Source organism: Mangifera indica, chromosome 15 (genome assembly GCF_011075055.1).
Source record: "Mangifera indica cultivar Alphonso chromosome 15, CATAS_Mindica_2.1, whole genome shotgun sequence".
NCBI lineage: Eukaryota > Viridiplantae > Streptophyta > Magnoliopsida > Sapindales > Anacardiaceae > Mangifera > Mangifera indica.
Genome location: NC_058151.1, coordinates 14,673,099 through 14,686,666, shown reverse-complemented (window position 1 = coordinate 14,686,666; position 13,568 = coordinate 14,673,099). Strand labels below are relative to the sequence as shown.

At 30.7% G+C, this 13,568-nt stretch overlaps 1 pseudogene; it reads left to right on the top strand.

The window, feature by feature from the left end:
* The first annotated feature begins 1,007 nt into the window (after window positions 1-1,007).
* On the top strand, window positions 1,008-2,275 carry LOC123197553 (annotated as a pseudogene).
* The last annotated feature ends 11,293 nt before the right edge of the window (window positions 2,276-13,568 follow it).

Here is a 13,568-nt window from a genome sequence, read left to right as displayed (position 1 = left end):
AGTATACGATTTTCTAAAGTTTTTTTTCATTAATTTTAAAAATCACATTTACCTACTTATAGACTGTTAAAATTAACTGTGTCTGTTAGTTATATTATTTCTCTCCCTAAACCTTAAAAACTAATAATTTCGCTTTAATCCAAGTTTTAAAAAACAGTATATTCCTCTTTAGGGTTTTCAATTTTTAGATTCAAAGTTTCGACGCCGTTTCTTCCTCTCCGGTGACCTCCAGGGGATGCCTCTTCCTCTCCGACGCAGTCTCCTTTCGGAGGTTGTTATGGGCATGGTCAAAGACGAAAACAAGTCGTTTTCGTCGAGATGAAAACGAGGTCTTCGTCGATGATGAAGACTCCTTGTCGATGAAGAGTCTTCCTCGAGGTTGACGATCGTGCCCAGGACAACCACCTGAAGGAGGCTGCACCATAGAGGAAGAGACATTGCTTGGAGGTCATCGGAGAGGAAGAAACGGTGTCGGAAAACTAACTCTGAAAAGTTGAAAACCTTAAGGGGGAAAATGTTGTTTTTTAAAACTTGGGTTAGGGGAAAATTATTAGTTTTTAGGGTTTAGAAGAGGAAATAAAATCAAATTTAAGTTTATTTTTAATAATACAGATAAAATAATGATTTTACTCTTAAAACTGTTAATTTTAACCAGTCATGGGTAGGTAAAAAAGATTGTCAAAGTTAACGGAAGGAAACTTGAGAAAACAACATACTTTGGTGGTACATAGTCCTTTGGCCATCTTATAGTAATAACACAGACATCAATCACTAAACTTTTGCAAGCCAAGATTCTCTGCTACATATTGATATATGCACACAGATATTCCATCATGAAAATGGACAATGAACAAAATGACAGACTTAAGACCCTTATGCAGTGATTTATTCCAGGCATAATAAGACACATTTGAGCTCTTCATGCTGCATTCCAAACCACTGAATCTTATAAACTTCCTCAGCTTTAGGGTTTATAATTATATTAACTGTAGTCATCTGATAAAGAAGACTGTTGGCTGCATGAATAAGAATTAAAGATCATGTGGTTCCTTGGATTCTCCACAACAAATCCAAGTAACTTATGGATTATTCCTGCGATTATACTGGTGATTCTTGTCACCATGATTTTGAGGAAGTTTGCAGTATACCTTGAAGCTCAAGCAATTGGTGCAGCTTCCAACAGGGAGACTGATCAAACAGACTTGGAGAAAAGCAACCAAGATGACATGATTTCCAGGAAATAATATGAGTGTTATTGGGACTTACGCTTTTGAAGAGCTGAAACTGGCTGCTAGAGACTTCAGAATTCGCATAGGGGTTGGAGCCACATCTTTTGTGTATCTTGCAGAACTTGGAGATGGAAGATTTGGAGCTGTCAAGGGAGTTACGGAGGAGAGATGCGGTAGCAGAAAGATCTTCTTGGATGAAATCTCAGTTTTGCTAAGGATTTGTCATCCTAATTTGGTGGGACTGCTGGGTTTCTGCTTGGAAAAAGTTAACTTCAATAACATTTCTGTAAATTCACATTCATACATTGAATTAATGAATTCAACTTGAAACCCAGTCCATTTTTCTTAAGCCTTAGTAATTATACACAAAAACATTTTGAGCAGGACAGCAACTTCTACTACTGGAATACATTCCAAACAAGAGCTTATTTGACAGAATGCACACCTACTATGGCCAATCTCAAGGAACACTTTCATGGTTCAATCGTTTGAGCATTGCTCTCGACATTGCTCGAGCCCTTCAATACCTCCACTCAATAGCTGACCCTCCCATTATCCACAGAGATAGAAAGTCCTCAACATTCTCTTGATTGGCAATGACCATGTCAAGCTGGCAGATTTTGGGCTTTGCAAGTTAGGCCATGGCTCATTCGGCCCAAAAACTCTAACCACTATCAGAGGCTCGTACGGCAATGCTGACACCAATTGCCTCAAAACTGGGCTCGTATCACCAGAGAGTGATGTGTTCAGCTTCGGTGTATTGCTTCTGAAGTTGATAACCGAACTCAAATTAACGCAAGGTTCAGTGACATTAGGTGAATGGACAGGAGTGCAGGAAAAATGATGATGCAGAGGTTTCGGCTCAAATGTTGGACCCAAAACTCAAGGGTGAGGCTGATTTGGAGCAACTAAGAGTGTTGGTGGACATAGTAAATTCTGCTCTAGCTGAAAATTGTGAAGATAGACCAAATATGAGCACCATTGTTGATAGGATTATGACTTGTATGGATTTGGAACCGCCATCTCATTCTGAGTTACCTGTATAGTTCTGTCACCACCCCATTTTAATAATCCTAACAAAACTGTTTTTTTTTCTTTGAGGAGAAATTTTTATCCAAGGTTAACTGACATAATCGAATTTGAATTAATTAAATCAAACTAATAAAAACTATAATTTTAATGATTAATTCCACGATCATTTGGTCAACTAAATTAAAAATTTGATATTATTTTGAATATTTCAAACTCGTATTGTTTTTTAAGTGTCTTCATACTTACCACTAAAGATACTATAATACTATTTTTTGAAATTTTATATAGTGGTATATGCGCTTAATTTTAATTATCTAATTGAAGACAAATTATTTAAACATATAATTACATACTTAAAATTGGTGTATTCAGTTATATTATTTTTTTATAAAAATAATTATGATTAAATAATGGTGTCAAAGTCAAAATTGGCAATTAATCATAGAGATTTGGAAGAGGACCAAATTTACGAAAGACTTGCATTTAAAGGCAACGAAGTCAAAATGAAATCCTAGAAATCTCAACTTATATGCTTTATTGGTGCAAAGAAAATTCGAACACTTAAACTTGTACAACTACAGCCCATTAAGTTTAGGTGGAAGAGAAATTAAACTTTCATGCATATGAATTATGATTATTCAACAAGAGCATATATATAGATATTAAAGATTTTTATTCAAGATTTATCAATTAATAAAAGAAAAAAAAAAAAAAAAACTTAAACAAGCCCTCATTGGATTTGAATGCATCAATCAAAAGAAACTTTGTGCTTCATTAGTCAATGAGTTAAATGTCATCTAGCATCTTATGAATTAGATCTACATTTTGTTACATGTATAGTGTGAATATATTTTAAGAAATAATAATATTTTATATACAAATGAGTAGATCTATATATTTATAAATTATTATATAATCAAATAAATAAATTTAAAATAAAGATAAAATAATAATGTCACGGGATCCTAATCATAAGATAATTCTATTTCATGCTTATACAAAAACGCTATTAATTTATTATGCATAGAATAGGCCAAAATTTTGTGTCCCCTCCGTTAAGTTGAAAAACACTTGTCGACAATGACCTAAATATAGTGCTTTGAAAACAGTCTACTTGACAGAACCAATAAATAAAAGACACGATGTTCAATTGGAGTATTACTTAAACACTAACCTCATCAATCTAATTAAAGAAAACCATATTAATTATTTATATACAATGTCAAACTTTGTTTCTAGGATCTAACACAATATACATGCACTCAATTCCAGCTATTGAAAATGTACTTCGATAAACACAGAAAAAATGAATATTGAATATATCAGAACATTTTACAATTTATAAGTTCCTAAGTTGTTAAAATGTTTATTGGGCAAAACCCAGAAACAAAAACAGTAAACTGAGTGATTGAAGTCGTTCACAAGCCAAGGGCATGCTTAATTAATTAAAAGTATTGTAGTTTAGTAAGCAGGGTTTCTCTTCTTAGCTATAATCTATTCAAAGCTGACTCACTAAGTGTTAAATTATAAGGATTATTATTGGAAATTTTGGCCAGAGATTAGTTTTTTTTATTATTAAACTGCTATCCAACTGGCTTTGTCTGGTATTGACTTATCTCCCTAGAATAAGAAATGAATAAATCAGTGCATGTCCCTCAAAAGGATGCTTCCTCGAATGCCACTCGTACAGTACGATGCATAGAACTTGATGCCCTCTCCTATTATAAATTTCGCTGCTTTTAACTTCATTTTAATTGCATTAACAATGGTTATTCTCTACGTATGTACATATGACGTACGTGCATGTGTACTTCAAATTAAAGTGAGGCACGTGTACACAGTTGCATGGCCTCACTTAACATGGTTAGCCAAGTTTATATTTATAATATTATATATGGAATTACAACTAACGATGGGAGATGCCAGATGGGCTATCTCTCTTTTAGAACACTGTTTTTGATTGGGGTATTTTCAATATTATAGCCATAAACCAGAGCGGTTTTCTAGGGTTTATGATATTCATAAACGTTAATACATATATTAAGATAACCCTAATTAAATATTAAGAGAAAAGAGATTGATGTTAAAGGTAATTATGGTAGGGTCGTAGGGTGGGGTTAAGAGGAGTATTAAGGAAGTGGTATCCACCCAGAAACTTCAAAAAATATAAATCAAAGTGGGGTAGGAGGAAGGATATGATTTGTGTTGTTGGTTTTCTGAATGCCACCCCATATTGTCTCTTTCAGAATATCATTTTTAAGTCTGCATATGCAACAATAAAGAGACTAAAACTGAGTAAGGGGGGAGCTTGACCGAACCCAGCAACCTTTCCAAAAGTTGAAACTTATCTGATTCCAAACAACTAGCATAAGATTTTGATTTATGTGTATTTATATTTAGAAAACTAGCTAGCAAACTGAGACTGACCCTGGTTTTCATTTAGTGGTTTTCTGACTTTCTCTTTGGCCCATGGTATGTACATGCATGTATGAAACTCACATTCTAGCTATATAACACAGTTACTTACTTATGTTTATGGAGTTGACATGCATTAATTAATAATTTGACCCTGTAAAATTTTAATATATACGATCTATTCATGTAGCTATTGTAATATAATGAAGTTTCAAAGAGAGGTTGATCGATGGGGAATAGAAGATCAGATTCAGTATAAATATTATGTTGTTAAAGTTAGGCATCATACATCTGTCTGTCCAACTGAATTTTGCATTAGTATAAATGTATCACTTTTTGACAGATGATTGGAAAAGTGAGAAGGCAAATTTGATGGACAATATGCTATATACTTGAAGAAATTAATAAATAATTAAGGATTTATATAGTAACTAACAAGGAAAGGATGGACGGACATCTAGCCAAGGGAATCAAATTTGAGCTTAGGGTTGAGTTTTGAAAGATATGAGATATGGCCAATGACTCCAAGTTATATAGATAGGGTTGTTGTTTTGACTCTAGATTTTAACTCCATCAAATAAATTTAGATAAAATTAATGTAAGCTTAACTCAAAGTTATATAGGAAAATGATGTCGATTTATATAAGAATATAATTTAGTCAAAATAATGTTGTTTTATATGTGTGTATAAATCATTTGTGAGCTTATCAAGTAAAACACTCTCATTACTTGAATTGAAGATCAATAACATATAATCTCAAATTTGACCCATAGTTATTCATTTCAAGTTCAAATGAATTGAACTAGCAATTGAACTCAAGTTAACTTGACTTGAATCCACTCTTTATTTCTAGCTCCTATATTACTATTTATAATATGAATTATGATTTATTTGATTTCTTGCTCAAAAGTTTCCATATTGTAAGCATAATTGAGAGAACATGGAATGATTCCAATCAGAGTAACCAAATTTATTATTATTTTAATTGCATTTTTGTACTCCATAATTTATTTGTAATCTTCTTTCAAGTACAGTTTGCATGCATGCATATGTGTTGTAGATAATGATATTTTTACAGCTGGTTTAAAGAGTTGAAAAGTTTGAGAGCTGTTTTACGTACTTGGTTGACGAGTTTTGCAAGTGGGATTTACTTGCAAATTGCAAGATTATACCTACCGCTACCAGGGTCTTTCAAGTGGGGTTCACTTGCCAATTGCAATATCATACTAGTAGGTTCAAGACTTGATTGATTGCATGTGATATATTCGGAGTGCAAACAAATAGAGCTGAATCAAGTAGTATTTGGTTCAAATTTGACTTGAATACATAAGTTTGACTTTGATTTATTTGAAACCCTACACATGTGAATGTTTTGAAGCTTTTAATCTATACATCTATGAAATTGTCAATAATTTCATGCAAATTTGGATGTTAAAAACTTTAACATTTTTTATAAAGATTAGGGAAACGATATAAAAGGAATGTTAGATTGAAAAAGGTATAAATGAAAGACATAGAAGTATAAAGAAAACGATAAAAAGATAAGATTGAAAGTGGTGGATCCATATATATAGTTCAAATTAAGCTAAATAGCCAAAGAGAGGAAAAGAGAATCTTGTCTTTAATGATAAATCTTGTTTGTTTATATTGAACATTAATAATATTATTGCTATTATGGAAGTCCTACAAGTCATTGTCCAAACAACCTGCTACAGATCAGAAGCTGATATTAAGTGAATGTCCACTTCAATTCTCACTCTCTTTCATGTAATTTGCCTTTGAATAAAACACAAATGATAGCTGTAACCAATTTACATGCTTTCAACTTCACTAATCAAACTGTTCTTATTAAAAAGTGCCCACATTTTTTTATTTTCGGTTAAGTGTTGTAGTGTCTCTCTCATCTTCAAAGTTTGATCGTTAACTTTTTTTTCATGCTTATAGATTAATTGATGTGAGATAATTCAACAATATTTTTTTCTTATATTGGGTTATTAGTTTAACATTTATCAGAATTAACTATTTGGAGAGAGAGTAATGGGTTATTGGTTGAACATCTTTCATGTCAACTAATTATTTCCGAGAATTCTTTGATAGAATTAGTACAATTGAACTCTAATACCACTGTTATTAGGTGTTATGTATTAGATTTTTCATACCATAAAAGCTATCTCAAATATGATTGATGTTTTATCTTGTCTTTATACACTAACGCTTAACTCTTTTTCCAATCAATGTTGGACAACCCCACACTATGTTATATCATATATATGCCACTATTATGTCCAGGGATCATACAATTATCAAGCTATAACCAACCATATAAGCAACTCTCCAAAAAACAAATATAAATTAATAAGCAAATATAAATATATGTTACCTAGTTGCATTAGATTCGATTAATCTTCCTAAAAAGGTCAGAGTGTCATACATGGTATCATTAATATATATAGCTAGATACTTAGCTTTTGTCTTGAAGATCTTTTCTTATATTATTTTACTTTCATTTGCGATTAGGTTACAACTTTACATCTATTAAGACATTAATTAATGTATTATTTAGCGAAGTCTGCTTGCATTGAGGAATATTTTCAACTATACGTCATTCCATAGAGAATAAGAAGACAACCCATCACAAATCAATTGTCGTATGTACGCACAAATACACCATATACATATTTTATATGTACCAAAGTTGTTGCTGCTCCCATTAATTTGATCTAATCTCCTCACTACGGGTGGATTCGATCAAAACTGAATCAAGCTTGAGACCAACTCAAGTTTAAAATATTAAAGCCATAATATTCGATTCAAGTTTGAGTTTATTTGAATTAAAATATAATATCATCAAAGGGCTATTGGCGAAATGAACAATATTGTTGAAGAGATGCAAAGTGAGAAATAATTGATCTCAATATAATCCACCCTGCTCCTCAGTAATCAAACCTTCTAAATTATAGCCAGTTGATAAACAAAACCCATATTTATTATTATATTCTATTAATGCAAGCTCAAGAAGCAGCAACTATTGCTTCTTCTACAAATAAAAATAGAATGGTTTATTGGAATCGAGAATAATTCGTATTATTATAATTGAAATAATGAAGAAGCTCATGCTCATGCACATTATTAGCAAAATAATATATTACTCAAAGGTTGTGCTTATGTTGCATCCTAATTAACAAACATATACTATACATGCAAAATATATACGTGTACAAGTGCAATTCGCATGCAACAATTAAAAATTAAAATGGTTTGTAATTTCACAATCCCATACGGCATTATATTGCAATTTAGAAACCTAGGAGAGGTATGGCGGGTTAACTTGATTATTCAATATTCATAATTAAAATTTTATTTTTTATTAGGAAAATCTTATCTTCACAGCTAATGTATGTATCGACACCATGCTATAAACTGCATTGGGACATATTTGACCTTCAAAGTCAGCCATTAGAGAAGCATATATATATATATATATATATATATATATATGAGATAGAAATGTGACACATGTTCGTATATAACAATTGTAATCAATTTCTTTCTTTCTCATTTCCTTTATATTCGATTTAGGGAAGAAAAAAGATTATATTTGTGTACTAAGTTTGTAAGTTAACCAAAATTTTCAATTCGCCACATGAATATTTACTTTGTCAACTTCCAAATTGTTTTGAACATGAATATGAATCAGAATTTCCTAAAATATTAATAAGAGTTGTTCATTTGAGCAGGACTAGTAGACCGATGAAATGAGGGCAACTGTCCTTGTTCAATTCTTCCAAGTTAAAGATGACATATGCACTGATGCATTTGTAAGTACCCATGATGCGTAAACCTTTAGAAAATAAAAAAGGTAAGAAAGTCCAATTAATGTACATAAACTATAGCATGAAAATGAAACTGAAAGAAAAGAAAAGAAAATAATAATGCAAGTATTGAAAATGAAATCAAGGGTTAGAATCAACATCTTTTTGCAGAGCAAGACTTAGAATATAATGAGACAGAATATATTTTTGTGTTGTTTTTCTTCATTGTATTTCATGATAATGCATATTGTTGATGTAACTTAGATAGGGATGATTTCAAGCCAAACTAGCTCAAGATCAACTTGAACAAGCTTGAACTCAAGCTACAATAGCCCAAACTTGAATTCAAATTGAGTCTCTGAAAAGTTGTTGACAAATTCATTTTTCCTATGATTTTTTTATCTTTTTCAACAACTTTTCATTGACAATGATAGTTGATTTATCTTCTTTGATTTATTTTTTTTTTATGATTTCTCTTCTTTTTCATCTTTGATAGCTTTTATTTTTCTTCTCTAATAGCTTTTCAATAGTTTGTGAAACAATATATTGCTAACTCGAATTAGATTTTTTTATATTTGAATTGGGTTTGAACTAACCGTAATTTAAACTCAGCTTGATTTCACCTCTAAACCTAGTTAGGTTACTACAGTATTATTGGTTTGAAATTTCTTATAGTAATGGGATAAAATGTATAAGAAAATTGTGTAGATGTTATTGGGATATGACTAAGAATACAGACAAGTTGACAAAGGTGACAATGAATGATCCTGAAAGAGTAGTAATGGTCTATTTGAAAAGTTTATAAACGCGTGGACCCAACCACAATGCTTGGAAACACGAACATAAATAAAACAAACAAACAAACAAACAAACAGCATCCACATTCAATCAAATCAACTCATCAATCCTTGGCTGTCGCTGAGAAATAGCATCATCATCATCTTCATTATGATATTCATCCATCGGGGACCTCAATTGAACGTACATCTATGCACTTCCAATCCCTTTAATCTCTGCCAAATAAAGTAATAATCTCATCTTATCCGCACTTGAGTCGATATGCATGCATCATTCATGTTAAACCAATCAATGCATGCTATATCTTCTTCATTCTAACGTTTATGCCTGAGATTACTTCATTTAATTAAAATAGAAGAGTAAATAACAGGTTGCATTAATTTTTATGATCTTATACAACATAGAATTATAAATATAAGGTAGGGTTGGTGGATTTTAATTTAGTACGTACATGTGTCGTGTGATACAATCTTGACTGAAAGTTAGGTGTAAAAGCTTAATGTGGATACATGTTGAAAGGGTCCACTTTGTATTGTACTAATTAATTTCAACCCTGGATAAATTTCGGGTTACAATAGAATTATTGTATTCATTAGTATTGTTGGGTGTTGTGGTGACAATACATTAAGGAGGCACTTATATTTTTCTAACTCATTGCCCTTCTTGCTTCTTGTAGGAGTTCATCCTCCATTTAGATTCTTCATTCCATATTATATATACCTTTACTAATGGCGTTATCATGATGAGCTTTTAAATTATTTCTTGGAGATTACTTGACCACACAAATATAACAGAAGCTATGAATTATGGTGCACGTGGATTAATATTAAATACAGTGTAATTAGTGTTAATTAGGCAGTTAGTCGCCCAGCCATAGATAAAAAGCCAAGCGCCATTTCTGAAATTTAACATTATTTATATGTTTCAAGTAAAATCCTTCTATTATATTTATTAAAGGTTTAATGGGTTAGGCACTATTTTTTTTTTTTTTTTCAGTAGAAACCTTGACAAAGTCTTATCACCAATTCTATAGTAAACCTTGGAAAGATTAATAATTTATCGTAAGAGTTTTTCACTTTAATACAAATATATTCAAAAATGTTAAAATATGTATTCAAGTCTATTGTAAGAATGTACAATTGAATATACGTCTTTTAGTTTCATACTTAAAAATTCCACATCTTAATCAATTGTAATAAGTTAGGTACTACTTTTAAACTATTTAAATGAATAGATTTTATCTAAAAGTTTTAAAACCGACTTCACTAATCAAATCCTCACAACAAATAATTATATAGTTTTCCATTTTCTATGATAAACATTTCGTGTTAGATTTTAAGTGTAACACTTTTAAAAAGTAAAAGTAATTTATTTGAAAGTGCTGATATTTTTGTAAAGTATTGTTCTATAAATTGAAACAAACCTAACTTAATTCATATCTAATTATATATCTATTACAATTCGTATTCAATAATTTCAAAAGTATTATCTTTTGGAAACTGATGGATTACTGTGAATTTTCAGAGACTCATGAAAGGACGTCACCATCCTTTAAACGTAAATCAATTATAACCCACTTAAATTTTCATGCAAACACGTGGTTTAACCCACAACCCTAATTTAATATTAATTATTAATTAACCATTAAATGTAAGTAACAAACTAATCTTCATGCATGGTCAGAGAGGGAAAAATTAAGAAATCTTCTATAAACAGAGTGATAAAGAACATAGAAGAGTAGGAAATTTTAATAAGAGAAAGTCAAGTGTTTGACATTGAAAAATATAACCAAACATGCTCAAAATCAAATTAGATGTAAGATGGATCATCGCCATCGACCCACTTTATATTTTGTAGAAAAAGATTAAAATATTAAATCTATAGTATCTATCTGAATAGAGACGTAAAAGTAAAAGTATATATCTATGAATTGGACTTTATTCTTGAAAGATGAAAACAAAATGAGACCATACTTGATATTGGACGCGTGTAATGAACAAATTTATGAGTTATGACCTAGACAAAAACAATAATGCAGAATTGCAGCTAACAGTTCACCTCCTACCTTCCAAAATTGCAACCCTATTTTCATCGCCTCTCTTTAATTATCCAGAACTGTATGTATACGTAAGAATTATCCTAACTTTGGGGGCTCATAAATGTTTCATAGCCATTAATGCATAAAGTTGATCTTGCACCATTCATCAACAAGATTGAATTTGAATATATATACAGATAATTCTTCTTCCTTCTCTCCCGTTGTTTGAATAGTGACAATGATTGGATCTTGTTTCTCGTCTACATGCACTATTTTCTTGGAAGTCTCCAAATTTTACTCTTTGCAGTCAATTAATGCATGCAACTTGATCATATAGATGAGAGAATTAATTAAGCATGTTCTAGTTGGAGTACATGAATGCCTAGTGGGAGCTTAATAAATTTGTTGACTCAATGTACGATAGATTCACAATCTTCAAGTTTTACATATACGAATTGTTTTATTTGAGTGAAAAAGTAAGCAATTTCTCTGGTAATTCATATGATATAACTAAATAATAGCACACAAATTACATGAATATATATATATATACACATTAGTTGCATGAAATTGAAACTCATGTGAATGCTATATCTACCTTATCTCAAATAAGAGCAATGCTATATATATGCATTCAGTTTTAAAACCCAATTGGGAACTCAATAATCATGTGATTGAATTTTACTTTATCTTTAATTTAATATTACTTAATCACATGATAATATATTATCTAAGTATCCAATTAAATACCCAGAATTGAGTTGGAAAACACATAAATAATATCACAAATTTCTCATTGTTCAATCATAAAATTTGGTCTTCAATTAATATTTTTGACAAAGCAAGACACATGAATAATCATGTGCATGTGTCACAATTATAATCAATTCCTTGTTTGATTAAGGAAAGAATAATTTATATATTAAGAAATTTTGTTTATTAATGTTGAAAAAATTAATCTCTAAATAGTTCAATACAATTATGTCATTATGTAGCTAACTTTTAAGGACCAAACACCACCATTCAAAATTTTGAGTCATGCATGAATATGAATTTCGAAGACTTTTCTCACATTCAATCAAGTATGCTACAAGTTAGGTTTGGAACTTAAATATCTTAAGGTCCCATATTTATCCACAAACTACTTATACACTTGCCATATGTCCCAATGTTGACTAAATTAAATGCCCAGAAAACACCAACTCATTTAAATTCAACGTTCTTTCACAAAATTTCCCCTCCTCTCATGCTGTCTAAACGAAATAAACAAGATGACAAATGACCATAACTAAACCAAACCATTAATCAAAGGGCGCCCATAAAAGCCACTAATCACATTCCATTTCAAAATAAACATAATTTTTTAATCACTATAGCTTTTCATTAGAGAATAGTAAAAAGTGGTTAGATAACATTAATTAGGTGGGTTAGGCATAAAAATATGATATTAAACATATAAGTAATGTTTGATATTTTTTGTATCTATGAGTATGATTAATATTTTGATTGATCAAAATTTTGAGTAATTTGATACGAAAATTATAATGAGAATAAGTAATAGTAAAAAAAATTATGTCAAAGATAAAAAATAATCAATAAGATTACTGTATCTATTACTATTAAATCCCATCTATATTGATTAATTTTGGAATAAAATTATATGTATTAATAATCTTTATCAATTTATTTATATAAATTAATATAACAGTTTATTATTAGATAATTTTAAAGTTAAAAAATAAATAAATAAAGTTAAATAAATAATTTTAAAGTTTAAATTTTGTATAGATAGATAAATTACCGAGGATGGTTAGTATATACCGTTTTAAGCCAAGTTTAACACTAAAATTCTACAAAGAATAAAGAATGGTGAGAAGAGTACGGAAGGAGGAAATTAAGGTGTAACCGGAGGAAAGTCGCTCTACACTTTCTTTGTCTTGGTTAAGGGGCAAAATTTGTATTGACACATGGTTTATGAGTGATCAGTTTGGTCAAAGTCACAAGGCTCTTTATGCAACTTCTTGACACGTGCTTTCTCTCTCTGAAATGTTTTATCTCTTAATCTTTGTTTTAAGTGTAGAGTAGAAGCATATGACCAAAGACATGAAATTAGCTGAGCTGGAGGGAGATTCCGTGTGTGGGATTCAAGCTGTATTTGAAACCCACTCACCGTCTATCTCTCTTCCTGTTTTCTTACCCACTTCGCTTCTCTCCCCTCCCCTGCTATATATACCCTTCTTCCT